This window comes from Lagenorhynchus albirostris, chromosome 3 (genome assembly GCF_949774975.1).
Source record: "Lagenorhynchus albirostris chromosome 3, mLagAlb1.1, whole genome shotgun sequence".
In the NCBI taxonomy this organism is placed as follows: domain Eukaryota; kingdom Metazoa; phylum Chordata; class Mammalia; order Artiodactyla; family Delphinidae; genus Lagenorhynchus; species Lagenorhynchus albirostris.
The window spans coordinates 133,079,819-133,095,831 of NC_083097.1; the positions used below are offsets into that span (position 1 = coordinate 133,079,819).

Below are 16,013 nucleotides of genomic sequence, written 5' to 3' on the forward strand. Positions count from 1 at the left end.
TTCATGTATTCCACAGCAAGTTGATTGTGGAGCTTTAATCCCCTGCTTCTGACGCTGCTGGGAGAGATTTCCCTTTCTCTTCTTTGTTCTCACAGCTCCCAGGGGCTCAGCTTTGGATTTGGCCCCGCCTTTGCGTGTAGGTCACCGGAGGGCGTCTGTTCTTTGCTCAGACAGGACGGGGTTAAAGGAGCCGCTGATTCGGGGGCTCTGGCGCACTCAGGCCGAGGGGAGGGGGGGCACTGCGTGCGGGGCGGGCTTGCGGCGGCAGAGGCCGGCGTGACGTTGCACCAGGCGTGAGGCGCGCCGTGCGTTCTCCCGGGGAAGTTGTCCCTGGATCCCGGGACCCTGGCAGTGGCGGGCTGCACAGGCTCCCCAGAAGGGAGGTGTGGAGAGTGACCTGTGCTCGCACACAGGCTTCTTAGTGGCAGCAGCAGCAGCCTTAGTGTCTCATGCCCGTCTCTGGGGTCCGCGCTTTTAGCCGCGGCTCGCGCCCGTCTGTGGAACTCCTTTAAGCAGCGCTCTTAATCCCCTCTCCTCGCGCACCAGGAAACAAAGAGGCAAGAAAAAGTCTCTTGACTCTTCAGCAGGTCCAGACCTTTTCCCGGACTTCCTCCCGGCTAGCCGTGGTGCACGGCTAGCCCTGCAGGCTGTGTTCACGCCACCAACCACAGTCCTCTCCCGGCGCTCCGACCGAAGCCCGAGCCTCAACTCCCAGCCCCGCCCGCCCCGGCGGGTGAGCAGACAAGCCTCTCAGCCTGGTGAGTGCCGGTCGGCACCGATCCTCTGTGCGGGAATCTCTCCACTTTGTCCTCCGCACCCCTGTTGCTGTGCTCTCCTCCGCGGCTCCAAAGCTTTCCCCCTCTGCCACCCGCAGTCTCCGCCTGCGAAGGGGCTTCCTAGTGTGTGGAAACGTTTCCTCCTTCACAGCTCCCTCCCACTGGTGCAGGTCCCGTCCCTATCCTTTTGTCTCTGTTTATTCTTTTTTCTTTTGCCCTACCCAGGTACGTGGGGGGTTTCTTGCCTTTTGGGAGGTCTGAGGTCTTCTGCCAGCGTTCAGTAGGTGTTCTGTAGGAGCTGTTCCACGCGTAGATGTATTTCTGATGTATCTGTGGGTTGGGGGGAGGTGATCTCCGCGTCTTACTCTTCCGCCATCTTCCCGGAAGCTCCCCCAATAATGTTTTTTACAACATTTTTTTTGCCTCTAGCCCAAGATCTAGTCCAGGATCACATATAGCACTGAGTGGTCATGTCTCTTTGGTCTCCTTTAATCTGGAACTGTGTGTTTAGCCTTTCTTTGCCTTTCATGACTGACATTTTGGAATAAAGGCCATTTATTTTATAGAATGTTCCTCAATTTGGGTTTATTTGTTGCTTTTTTGGACTATGCTCAGATTACGTATTCCTGGTCAGAATTCTACTTGGTGATGTCGTATCTGTCTTAGCATATCACATCTGGAGGTACACAATGACCATTGGTAATGCTAATTTTCATCATTGGGTTAGTGTATTGTCGTTTCTCTATTGTATGACCTACTTAAAGAAAATTTAGCTACATATACTAGTTTTATTTACGAAGCAAGAAAAGATGGACCCACAGCATCATCACCGTCACTGAAGGCTTGTTATTATGTCGGATGCTATGCTAAATGCTTTACCTGCTTTAATTCTCACAACCACTCTCTGAATAAAAGTAAAGCGTGGCTGAGAGAGTTTAACTTGCCAAAGGCGGAGTGGAGCTTCAGACCTGGCCGGCTAACTCCAGAGCCTGTGTTCTTAGTCATGTACTACTGTTTATTTATCCAATTCTCTAACTTTGTGTGTTTTAATTATTTCTCAGTCTTAACTTTTTAAAAACAATGCTGCCATGAATATCTCAGAATAAACATTTTTATGAGTCCTCAAAATCTCAGCCCTTAGACCCCTAGGTTTATTTCTTTATTCACAAGGCAGATATTAAATAAACTAGAAACTATACTCAGCAGTAGGTCTTCCTGTAAAACTATGTCAGCTGAGAGTTGGAAGGGAGTCTTTCAATTGATTTTTCTGTTCTGGGCAAGAATCTTCTCTAACAATGACCTAGTAACAAACGTGATTAGTAATACCACCCCTGAACACCTTGCTATATTTCAACTACTGAGTCACGCCTTTTTCCTTTGTGATTTTGTTAGTCTTTACAATAATGCTGTAAGGTAGGTGTTATCCCTCTATGTCCAGATAAGAGCAAACTTCCTGTGGCATCCCTGACAGATGGGTACAGCCTCATTTACACATATCTGTCAATGGGGAACTCTGTTTTGCAAAGCAGATCAGACCACTTATGGATCCCTATAATTGCTTACTTACTACTATAAGTAAGAATTCACTTAAAATCACTGTAGAATTCACTAAATCTCTTTTCACATGATAGAGCTTGTTTAAATAATTACAATGAATTTGTTGAGCACTTGCAAGGGACCAGCATTTGTTCTCAGTGTACTTCTCACAGATATTACCTCACTTATGCGCAGTGACCTTGTGAGGGGGGTATGTTACTGTTTCCATTTTATATATGAGGTGACTGAAGCCTGTGGCTATTAAGTAGTGAGGCCAAGACCGTTCCATCTCACCTGAATGTACTTACCTGGTGGCTTTAGAACCTGACCTCCCCAGAAAGCTGCCCATGGACAGGAAAGTAAAGCTGGTTACTGGGGTCAGCACAGAAGAATGTCAATTTAGAAAGACAGAAAACAGCTGGCCCAGTTCCTTCCCAAAACTTTCCAAAGTTTTCAGTTTCATACGGTATGCATGTGGGTTGGAACAAGGAAAATTTAGATGGAAGCCTAGCAAACATTAATTATCACATCAACAAACATCTGTAACATCTGTTGATGTTATAAGGGCTTACTATGAAACCTAATGGTGGACACCTTGCTGTGTGCAAATTTACTTTAGAATCTATTTTGCTTATTCTTCTATTATGGGTTGAATTGTGTGCACCAAAAAGATAGGTATATGTGAATGTGACCCTATTTGGAAGTAGGACCTTTGCAGATATAATCAAGTTAAGATGTAATTATTAGAGTGGGCCTTAATCCAACATGACTAGTGTCCTTATAAGAAAAGGAAAGTGTTATGTGAAGACAGAGACACACAGGGAGAATGTCACATGACAACAGAAGCAGAGATTTGAGTGATGCAGCTGCAGGCTGTTGGCCTAAAACAAATACACTGCTAGTTATTTCTCCAGCAAAAACGAGTTTATTCAGGATCAGGAAAGAATTGCAGTTTTGGGTCTACAACCATGGCAAGCCATGTGCAAGTCCCAGCACAGCAAGGGAAGGACAGCATTTTTATAGAGGGGAAAAGGAAGTCTGGAGGGCTATAGTAAACAATGAGTCCAGAAAAACAGAGCTTTTCATTGGCTGAGTTGTTGCCAGGAGAGAAGAGGAGGTCTTTCTTCCTCCTCGTGGGCTCTGCTATCATCCCAGGGCACGAGAGCTCCCCCTTCTGGTTTCCTGACTCTATTTAATTGAGATATCTGTTTATTAATTTTTTACAAGGCCAAGGAACACCAAGGATTGATGCCACTATAAGAAACTAGGAAAATGCAAGGAAGGAGTCCATCCCAAGTCTCAGAGAGAGTGTGGTCCTGCTGACATGTTGATTTCAGATGTCTAGCATCTGTATAGAATTGTGGGGGAAATACATTTCTGTTGTTTTAAGCCCTCAAGTCTGTGGTATTTTGTTACAACAGCCCTAGGAAACTAATACAGCCTCCCATTCACTTCTTGAGTTGATAAATTATCCTAAAGATTTGAAGCCCATTCAGTTGCATAGATACTTTCCTTTTGTTTGTTCCCTCTGAGGTTTTCAAACTTCAGTGTGTATAAACAAAAGTATATATGTGTGTATATATATATATATATATATATATATATGTATTCTATAGGTGGTTTAGAGGATTTTTTAAAATTGAAGTGTAGTTGACTTACAATATTGTGTTCATTTCAGGTGTACAGCAAAGTGATTCGGTTACATTACAATACATATATATATATATGTATACATCTATATTCTTTTTTTAATTCTTTTCCATTGTAGTTTATTATAAGATATTGAATATAGTTCCCTGTGCTATACAGTAAATTCTTGTTGTTTGTGAGGATTTTTTCAATAGATAATTTTCACTGTAATTTTTTTCATATTTGTTCATTTAGAATGTGACCACTAAACTTCTTTGTATTGTATTTCTCTTTGCTTTCTCTCCCCTAGGCAATATACCTCCAGTTTTTGTTGGAATATTTTCCTAGACCATTTGCCAACCAAATGTGTTCTCCTTTGAATATATTATAGTAGATCAGTGTCTCTCTTAAAATGTGTTACTCGGAACAGTGATTGTAGTGGGACTGTTATCTTCCTTTTCTTCGGATATGGGCACTGTACTTCTATCAGTGAAATCTAACTTTGCTTCTTTTTTTAAGCAGCCACACAGCAGTTCTTTAATTGAAACCCCACATCTTTTTTTTTTTTTAATGGATAGCTCCTAAGTCCGATTTTATACCTTTTGAAAAACACCAAATTATAGGTGTTTTAAGACACCTAAATAATAGTGTCACATTGCTCCTATTAATTTTTTATTGTGTGCAACTAATAGATAAGTAAGTCCTGGAATCCTAATATACAGTACAGTGGTTATAGACACAAAACTCTATTATAAACTAAAAAAAAAATTAAAATTGCCAAGAAATGTGATCTCAATTGTTCCCAACACTAGGAGAGATGATAATTATGTGACTGGGTAAAGGTGTTAGCTAATGCTACATTGCTAATTATAATGCAATATAAATATATCAAATCAATATGTTGTACTTTAAACTTACAAAATGTTGTATGTCAAATATATCTCAATAAGAAAAAACTGAAAAAATGTATTTTCTCTTAATCTCTCTCTCTCTCTCCTCCAGCTTGTTGGTCCCATGAGAGTGGTCTCCCCATTTACAGGTATCATCTCTGGATTCAATAAGTAAGTTTGCCTTTTAAAAATATTCATGAATATCGACTTTCTTCCTTTAGGTCTGTGCCATGTTTTTGCATTTAAGTTTGAGTGGGTATTCCGTCTTCCATCTATTTGTGTGGCTCTTGTGGGAGTTTTGCATTTTATTAAATACATTGCTTTCTTTAGATGCTGCCTTCTCTTTCTGTCTCTTGAGGAGAATCTGTGAATTTTTTTTTTTAGTCAGAATATTATTAAGACAGACTTAATGCCTCTGGATTGTACCAATCTTTTAAGAATAACAATGTAGGGGCTTCCCTGGTGGCACAGTGGTTGAGAGTCAACTTGCCGATTCAGGGGACACGGGTTCGTGCCCCAGTCCGGGAAGATCCCACATGCCGCGGAGCAGCTGGGCCCATGAGCCATGGCTGCTGAGCCTGCGCATCCGGAGCCTGTGCTCCACAATGGGAGAGGCCACAACAGTGAGAGGCCCGCGTACTGCAAAAAAAAAAAAAAAAAGAATAACAATGTAATAATAATATTATTTTTATATGAAGGGAGCTGGTAATAAAATTTCCTAATAATTATTGGGTTTCTCATTTATGAAAAATAATTTATTGAGATGGAAGTCACATATCATAAAATTAACCATTTTAAAGCAAACAATTCGGTGGCAGCAAGTACATTCATAATGTTGTGCCACTGCCACCTCTGTCTAGTTAAACATTTTCATCACTCTGAAGTAAAACCGCCTACCCACTGAGCATTTTTCTCCCTCTCCTCCTTCCCCTCACCCCCTGGCAACCATCAGTCAGCGTTTTGTCTCTATGGCTTTATCTATTCTGGATATTTCATATAAATGAGATCATACAGTATGTGACTTTTGTTTGGCTTCTTTCTCTCAGCATGGTTTGGAGGATCATGTTGTAGCATGTTTCAGTACTTTATTCCTTTTTATGACTGCATAATGTTCCACCGTGTATTTGTCCATTCATTTGTTGATGGTCATTTGTGCTGTTTTCACCTTTTGGCTACTGTGAATAGTGCTGCTGTGAACATGCCTGTGTATGTACTTGTCTTAGCACTATCTTATAAACTGTGCCTTTTAGGATTTGGAAAACACGATCACTCTTTTTCTAGAAAACCTTTATTTGGGTGACTGTATAATTTGTAAATAGAATGATACCACCACAGAAGTTTCTTGCATTTTGTAGGGCTTGCTCTCCCCTGGATTATGTTCACATTTCTGGGACATATTTCAAGCTGAGTGAGTATATCACCATCATCTCCCTCCTGATGTTGGTGATGGTAGCTATCATTTGAGAGCCTATCATATAATAGATACCATTATTATCCCTATTTCACAGAAGGAGAAATGGAGGCTTATGAAACTTAAGCACCTTTTCCAAGTGATAGACTAGTGATAGAGCTAGGACTAAAACCCAGGTCTTTGTGACTCTAAAACTTGAGGTATGTGACAATTCTGTGCCTGAGTTTCCTATCTTTCATGAAGTTGACTTTTTCCCCCTAATTATCGTGGATAGCTACTGACCATCAATAATAATAAACTTTCAATCAATCAGTCCTGAAATCAATTTAGTGGGTCAAAAACCTCATTAAAAATGGAAATGGATGGAATAAGATGGAAAATATCATGTAGTAAGGGTATTATTTTATGAAACTTTCATTTGTCATGTGTGTGTGTCACGTATATGTGTGTCTGCATGGGGTCATGACATAAAATGTATCTCTTATTATGGGTTGCAGTCAAAAAAGTTTGAAAAAATGCTCTAAGCCACTCAGGTTCATTTCCCCCCTAAACATTTGAACTTTTATGCACCTAAGCAGTTTTTGCTGTCTTCTTCACTCTCAAACATCCTCTTATGCTCCAAGTTCACAAATTACGGAAGTACGACATTTTTTTACCCCTTCATAGCCATCACTGACTGATCCTACATGTAATTTTACAAAATTGCAGTGTGCATGCCTTTGAAGTTCCGTTCCCCTTTGTAATTAAATAACACACAGGTAAAAAAGTGCACACTTATTAAGCGCTTTAATAAGTGATAGCCCACATCGATCCCATTCAACACAAAGAGACCATTTGTGCTCGTTTGTCACTTACCGATGCCCACATCAGACGGACAAGACACAGGAGAAGACATCTTCCCTGCTGTTTGTCACATAGTGTAAATGCAATTCAGGGGCGCTGGTCCACAGACAGCCTCCGGGAAGGGCTCCTGTGGATATACAGATGATAATTCCACATGGTAAATATTTGGTTTTCTTCACGTCAGTAGCAATTCATAGTAGTTCTCTGGGGACCCTTTCAAAAGCCAGTTTGAAAATTTGTTCCTTAAAAGAACAGTTTTTTAAAAAATTAATAATGAGAACATATTAAAAATGCCACGTTGTTGGTGGGAAAGCCCCAAAGCAGTCTTTTAATAAACTGGAGTGAATTATAACTTAAATCCTACAAAATAGTATTAAGATTTTACATTTTTATTTGTTTCAATGCAAGAATTCAGTCTCTCATTGAAACGTAAAAAAAAAGTCATGCAGAAAGTTCAAGGGATTCTTGAACCGTAGGGACGGCTGTGGAGAATGATCATTGAGTCTATGTTGTTAAAACACCCTTTGCGTGTAAAACACCGTACTGAGTTTGAGGAAAGGGAAAAATTATGATATAGCAAGCTGCTTCAGGAAGCTAGCCAACAGAAAACTCCTCTGTGTGTTCGTAGCATACATTTAAAGGAAGTTCATCAAGATCTTGCATGTAATTAATGGTAGGAAAGTAGAACCGTAATGTCTGTTAAAAAGGGAATAGTTAAATACATTTTGGCAGAATCATGTAATGGATGGCAGAAAGCTATTAATAAGAAAGAGGTAGATCTTCAAGAAGACTGAGAAGAAAACTTTATTGTGAAGAGACCATGCTTCTGAAGAACCTGTTTCATTCACTTGTTTTTCCAGCTCTTTGAATAGTCCCTGCCATATAGTAAGTGTTTGGTAAATATTTATTGAATGAATGAATGAATGAATGATAATATGATAGCATTTTAATAAAAATAAATGAGGGGTATCCACATACATGGGTAGACATCAAACTGTCAAGAGTGGTTAACCTGAGGAGTGGGCTTGGGGTCAGGGAAAGGCAAGTTTTGGGAGAGCAGAGATCATATCTCATTTGGGGCCCAGTACCTTTAAGAGCACCTAGCATGTTATTTGCTTACCATGGAGAATAGAGAAATAGTAGTAATAGCTAACACTCACTATTTACTTACTGAGTGCTATACTCCATGCTGAGCACTTTATGTATGTCTCCTCATTTTATGCTCACAGCAATCCTTTAAGGTCAGTATTATTATTACCCCCATTTTACAGTTGAGGAAGCTGAAGCTGCAAGGTTTGTAAGTGACTCATCTACAGACAAACAGCTAGTAAGTAAAGGAACCAGGTTGAAGTGTGGCAGTCTGGATCCAGTATCTGTGTGTCTAACCACTGGGCTCATAACCTGTAGTTGCCTAACTCATTCTTATATTCTAAACAGGGACTACAAGGATGCCTTGAACATGGTGCTTGTATCAAACACTGTTAGCTGCTTAGCTTACATAGCAGCTGTTTCTTACTTCTTCCTAAGTTTACAGACTCCCCCACCCCCAATTTTGTTCAGGCTACAACATACTCTGGAAATAATGAACCACTCCAGAGTCCAGGGTCTAAACCTACTTTGGTAATTCCTATTTGCTAGGGAGGTTTAGGTGTGGCCATGTGACCAAGCTGCGGCTAATTAGGTATAAGGAGAAGTCTCCTGGGAGGGCTTTTGCTTCTGAATAAAAAGAGATGGTAAGGAGATCAGCTCCTTTCCTCTGGTCTTAAATTTGGTTGTGTGAAGATGTGATGTTTGCAGTAAATCAGCCACATTGCTTGAAAAAGGAAGGCCAAATATAAAAAGATAACATGGTAAGGGCCACAGATCAGAAAGGTAGAGAGAGTCTGGGTACTGGTTGATATTGGTAAACCTCTGCGTCAGTCCTGAAATTGCCAGAAACAGAATTAAATCGTGAAATTGTGCAAGCCATATCCACTGTTATTTGTGGCTGAAAGCAGTTCTATACAGTGCTCTAAAAAAGCCTTGTTGAATTGAAAGTATTGATGAATTCAAGGAGGTGACATAAGCTATATTCATAAAAGATAACTAACAATGCAAGACCTTGTGTGTTGAGTATCAACTGAGTAACATAGCCTGGTGGGCCTATCAAGAAGGTCTTCGTGGAAGAGAGAAAATGTGAAGTGAACCTTGAAGGCTAGTAATAGTGAAGGTGTGGAGTTAATAGTTGTGCAAAAAAAGTCACTTTAGGTTTTGATCTCATTGGTCTCATTTTTGAGACTATTCTTGATAGCAGAAAACACAATATTAGTTCATTCTAGCTGTACTAAGTCAAGTCACGATTTTCTGCTTTCCTTCCTTATCTCTAGGACATCCAAGTTCTGAAGGGCTCATGTGGTATCATGGACTTATCTGGTGTTTGTGCATGACAGACAGGCAGCCTGTCTGTCTGTCTTATCATCCCCTCATTTTTGGACTGCACAGGAAGGGGCCAAAAGCAGGGCTCCTTCGCAGAGATGGGGAAACTGAGACCTATAAAACTTAATGCCTCCCCTAAGTCATACACCAAGCGATAGAACTGGAAATAAAAGCTCTTTGGAAGTGTTCACATCTTTTGCATCCCTTTTAACTCTTCTCCTTGCCCAGTGCCCAGAGAAGTTTTTTTTTCTTCTCATTGTGTCAATAAAAAAGTAGCTAAACAGTTGTTTCCCCACAAAACATTTGTTTGCATTAGGACTTTTTGCTTTTGGAAACTTAAGGTTGACCTTTATCTTTCTTTGTGTTTCTTCTGTGTCTACCTTTCCCAGAGAGGAAGAAGACCAAGATCTTGTTTAAATAGAAGAGTGATGAAGGGGAAAACATCATGCTCTGACAAAGAGAAACAAAAGTAAAATATTCTACTGATTAAATCTCCAAAATTTAATTTTGCCATAGAGGAACAAGTAGAATGATTTGTTTTGCTTGGTCAGATCTTGGTTCTCCTCTACTTCACTGGTTGCTCCTTCTCGTTCTCTTTTGGGGGTTCTCTTTCTCCCTCACCTCTTATTGGAGGGCTTTGGGCACAGTCTTAGCAATCTCTACTCCTCTTCTAGAGGTGCTTGTCCAATCTCATGGCTTTAAGCAGCTGCATGTGCTGTCAATGTGCAAATTTATATCCTTTGCTCAGTACCCCATCTTTGAGCTCCTGTATCTGGGATCCTCACCTGGCTGTCTAATAGACATCTCAAACCCAACCTGTGCAAAAGAAACTCTTGATCTTCCTCCCACAAACTTGCCCTATTCACATCTTTCCCGATCTTCCAACTGCTTAGGCCATAAACTTTTATCATCCTTGATTTCCTTCCGTATCTCATACCCACATCCAAAGCATCAGCAAATCTTGTAGGTACTATCTTCAAAAGATATCTAGAATCTAACCACTTCTCACCACTTCTGCTATTACCACCTTAGTCCAACCTTCTATCATCTCTGATGTGTGTGATTGTGGAAACCTACCTACTGGTCTCTGTGCCTCCATTCTTGCTTATCCCCATAGTTTGTTCTCAAACAGCAGCCAGAGTCATACAAGATCACGCTACTCGTCTGCTCAAAAAGCTCCATTGACCTCCCATCTGACTCAGAGTAAAAGCTAAAGTTTTTATTTAACTTTAATTTTTAATTTTATTTAAAGTAAAAGGCTTTACTTAATTCATACCCTTATTACCTGGCTGACTTTATTTCCTTTTACTTTTCTACTTGATCATTCGGCTCCATAAATTTCCTCTCTTTTCTTCAAAATGCCGGAATGCTCCTCTCTCAGAAATCTGCACGTCTCACTCACCGCTTAGCTGCAAGTCTTTCGCAATTAAGACTTCCCTTGACCGTCCCACTTAAAATTGCAAACCCTTCCCTGTTGCCCCCAATGCTCCTCTCTGTTCTCTTATTTTCCATAGCACTTATCAGCATCTAACATACTATATGACTTACTATTATGTTTATTGATTATTGTCTGTCTCCCCTGAGAAGAATGCAAACTCCATGAAAACAGGTAGTTTTGTCTGTTTTGTTCACTGATGTACCTATGGCGCTTAGAACCCTGCTTAGCACACAGAAGATGGGCAATGACTATTGTAGAATGAATAAATGAATGAAAAGAATCTATATTTCTCATTGTTCTTCTCTGATGTTGCCATTATTATTATTATTAACTGTTTTTGCCTGGTAGGGGGAAATATAGGTTCAAAATGCGGATTTTCATGGAGACTCAAAGCAAACAGTGGGTAAAGGAGATATGTTTGAACTCTTCCAGGCGTCCTCACATCAGAACAGGTACACACATGCCTACCATGCTTGCTTTTGACATCTGCGTGAAAGGAAGGTGGTCCTGCTTGTGTATGACAGAGAGAAAGGGAACTCTCTTACCCGTGCTTTGTTTCATGACTGCAGTTCTCATTCTCCAGACACTCCTTGGTCTGTGACACTAACTAGAATATAGGAATAGGTGATATCGAAAGTATTTAAGTCAGAAAGACAAAAAACAAATACCATATGCTAACACATATATATGGAATCTAAAAAAAAATGGTTATGAAGAACCTAGGGGCAAGATGGGAATAAAGACGCAGACCTACTAGAGAATGGACTTGAGGACACGGGGAGGGGGAAGGGTAAGCTGGGACGAAGTGAGAGAGTGGCATGGACTTATATATACACTACCAAATGTAAAATAGATAGCTAGTGGGAAGCAGCCTCGTAGCATAGGGAGATCAGCTCGGTGCTTTGTGACCACCTAGAGGGTGGGATAGGGAGGGTGGGAGGGAGGGAGACTCAAGAGGGAAGAGATATGGGGATATATGTATATGTATGGCTGATTCACTTTGTTATAAAGCAGAAACTAACACACCATTGTAAAGCAATTATACTCTAATAAAGATGTTAAAAAAAAGTATTTAACAGCTGGTACCATAGGCACTGACCAATCAGATGGGCCACCAGCTGTAAGCAACTGGTGTGGTTCTATGCTTATCACTGAGCATCAGCCCTGAACATAAGTATTAGATAGTAACTTCTCTGCTCACTGTCTTATCAATTTTTCTTACAAGGAAGTGGGGAGAGGGTTTCATGCCAAAGGCGGTATTTCTGAACATCACACATTGGTCCTTAAAGGAACAAGAAGATCCACCGATTCTACATGAGCTTTTGAGGTATTTTTGAAGAATTTCCTCATTTTCATGATTTCAACTTTGAGAAATCTATTCTAAGTTTCAATCTTAATATCTAATTATTGAAATTACAATAGATATGGATGCAATGGCCTAGATTTCACAGTAGAACTTAAAATATCATGTAAAAGGACAAAGTCACTAATAAAATACAAATCTTTATGTCATGTTGCAACTTGCATGTCCTTACACTGTAAGACAGGGCATGTTCACAGTACAAGCAGAAAGTGACATTAAAAATAATTTGTCAAGTGAGAGAGTGGCATGGACATATGTACACTACCAAACGTAAAATAGAAAGCTAGTGGGAAGCAGCCGCATAGCACAGGGAGATCAGCTTGGTGCATTGTGACCACCTAGAGGGGTGGGAGGGAGGGAGATGCAAGAGGGAGGAGATATGGGGACGTATGTATATGTATAACTGATTCACTTTGTTATAAAGCAGAAACTAACACACCATTGTAAAGCAATTATACTCCAATAAAGATGTTAAAAAAATAATAATAATTTGTCAGAGTCACCCATTGTCTAGTTGACTCTGTCCCAGAATTTATGGGCAAGAGGCCCTGTAACACATTGAAAAAAATTAAAACATTACTTCCTTTCTTAACCTTCTCTGCTAGGTTCATCCTAGCCAAATCGTAGGTACTGGCCCTCCATCATTAGGAAGCTTCTGTTTTCTCATACCCCGGCGAACTAGAGCAGAGCTTCTCGGACTTTAATGTGCATGCCTATCACCTGCGTGTTTGTTAAAATGAAGAACCTGATTCATTAGGTCTAGGTAAGGCCTGAGAATCTGCATTCTATCAAGCTCTCAGATGATGCCATTCCTGCTACTCTGTGGACCACACTGAGTAGCAAGGCAAGGACTTTGTTTAAAATCTCTGTCTTGGGCTTTTTCTTCTCAGTTTCCTTAGAAGCCAGGCTTGAATGGGGAGGACTCCCACCATCAGTCATGTCCACTGCATCGAACTTTGGGATAATTTTCTATTGTCTTTTTCTTCTCATTTTATATATGGATTATGTTTTCGGTTCTTTCTTTTCTCCTGTTGTTTCTCTGGCTGTCATGAGCTGGGAATGTGCCACTGAAAAAAGGTGGCACATGTAATTCATTGTGATAGTGCACTGTTTTATTGTAATGCAATTAGCAGTGGACATGTCTGGTTTTACTCTGGGATAGCAGCATGGAGGGAGCTATTTAAATTAGTGAAAAAGTATTAATGGTGAAAAATGTAATTAATACAAGGCTGCTGTGTTGAATAAAATCCCATTGTGTGTGGCACGTGTGCTTGTGTGTGTTATGCCAGACAATGGTAACTGTAACAACTGTTCCCAGTGTTCATTTGCTGGCTGTCCCCTGTGCTGATTTCTGTCTGCTGGTGACGTGGGTGTGAGAGGAGGAGTAATGAGAATCATTATATTCCTCAAAGATCCATTTTTCTATAGTGCAGAGAAAGGTCTTAGATGTCCAAGCAGCGATAGCAGCTAAACATAGTAGCTAGGGACCTTGAGTTGACAATCAGAGCCCCCAGTAGTGCAAGAGGTGGAACTTTTCTTAATAGAAATTACTGTAAATGGATATAGGAGTCATGGGGGTAATCGACTAACCGAGGCTTAAGCATGTTTGCAGAAAGCAAAAGCCACAAAACAGTATGCCTTCCCCCATTATTTCCTAAACAGAAGTGAGTGACAATTGCTGGCAATCCATCTCGGATGAAGAAAAGAGCTCTTTAGGATGTCAAGTTGCATGGAAATTGTAATGAGGATACTGATGCTCATTGGATCTGGTAGATTGTGTCTTTTATGTGAGTTGGGTTATTTTCCAAGAAATCATGTTTTACCTATTTTAAACCTTCTGTAGTTGAGCTGTATTGACGATACATCTCGGTAGGATGCTGTCTTGTAGAGCTTCTTGGAGAAAGCTCTGCTATTCTTTCTGCTTCTGGGTTTGAAATGTGGCTTTGCTTTACTATCTGAAATTTTAAAGTGTAAGCAATAGTGCCACCCAATGGTGTCTCAGCAGCCTTTTGATGGAGAAGAAAATGGAATTTACTTTTAGGAGATCAATTTCATGAAGCTCTATGTTCAAATGTGACTCCCAGGACCCATGGATTATGTCTGTCTCTCAGTGGAGATCCAGGTTCTCTAATTCTTGTCTTCATTGGGAAAAGTGACCTTGGTGGAATTCTCTAGTCTTGTCAATCCAGAGTCACATGCCTCCTGAAAATGGGGAAATTATGCCTGCTATGTTCTCCTAACTTTGAGGATTAGACACTTTCATTCTTGAAAAGTATAAACCTGGTTTTGAATAAAAAGCACTGGTTTGGTATTGCCCCATCAAAGCACTGTAGTTTGAGTACATTCACCACCATTAAAAATCCCATCTCCACGACAGACAAGGGCTTAATCTCCAAAATGTACAAACAGCTCATACAGCTCAACAACAAAAAAACAAACGACCCAATTGAAAAATGGGGAGAATACCTTAATAGACATTTCTCCAAAGAAGACATACAGATGGCCAGTAGGCACACGAAAAGATGCTCAACATCACTAATTATTAGAGAAATGCAGATAAAAACTACAATGAGGTACCACCTCACACCTATCAGAATGGCCATCATTAAAAAGTCTACAAATAACAAATGCTGGAGAGGGTGTGAGAAAAAGGAACCCTGCCACACTGTTGGTGGGAATGTAAGTTGGTGCAGCCACTATGAAAAACAGTGTGGAGGTTCCTGAGAAAACTAAAAACAGAACTACCATATGATCCAGTGATCCCACTCCTGAGCATATACCTGGATAAAACTATAATTCAAAAAGATACATGCACCCCTATGTTCATAGCAGCACTATTTACAATAGCCAAGACATGGAAAAAACCTAAATGCCCATCAACAGATGAATGGATAAAGAAGATGTGGTACATATATACAATGGAATACTACTCAGCCATAAAAAAGAACAAAATAATGCCATTCATAGCAATATGGATGCAAATAGAAATTATCATACTAAGTGAAGTAAGTCAGAAGGAGAAAGACAACTACCATATGATATCACTTATATGTGGAATCTAAAATATGACACAAATGAACTTATCTTTGAAACAGAAACAGACTCACAGACATAGAGAACAGACTTGTGATTGTCAAGGGAGAGGAGGGGTGGGGGAGGGAAGGATTGGGAGTGTGGGATTAGCAGATGTAAACTATTATGTATAGAATGGGTAAACAACAAGGTCCTACTGTATAGCACAGGGAACTATGTTCAATATCCTGTGATAAACCATAAAGGAAAATAATATATAAAAAAAGAACGTCTATATGTGTATAACTGAGTCACTTTGTTGTGCAGCAGAGATTGGCACATTGTAAATCAACCATATTTCAATAAAAGAAATAAAATTTAAAAAAATCCCATCTCCAAACCTAATGCTGCATTATGTAGCAGGCTGCATGCATTGGGCCTTGTACAACTCCAGTTCTTTAAGTATTTATAATTGGAAGTGAGGTGTGGTAGACTGCTGTGGATGACTGGTGCTCATGCTATTCCCTAAGGTCTTTGGTGAACCTCCAGTAGCAGGACACGTTAAGAAAAATGGACTTTTAGTGAAGTTTTCATGAGGAAATAGGGAAGATGATTTGCATCAGAGACCACACATTAGAGAACTAATAAAACCCTCATCCCTATTCTGTCCTCTGCCAGTGACATTGTCATTCCCTGCTCT

The 16,013-nt window shown here is 40.2% G+C and overlaps 1 long non-coding RNA gene across 1 annotated transcript in view; it reads left to right on the forward strand.

Moving 5' to 3' along the window:
- Positions 1 to 16,013, forward strand: part of LOC132518550 (uncharacterized) — a 118,413-nt gene that overhangs the window by 18,279 nt on the left and 84,121 nt on the right. The window contains exon 2 of the long non-coding RNA XR_009539911.1: positions 4,944 to 5,002. This is a non-coding gene — a long non-coding RNA (uncharacterized LOC132518550). The remainder of the gene's footprint in view (positions 1 to 4,943; positions 5,003 to 16,013) is intronic.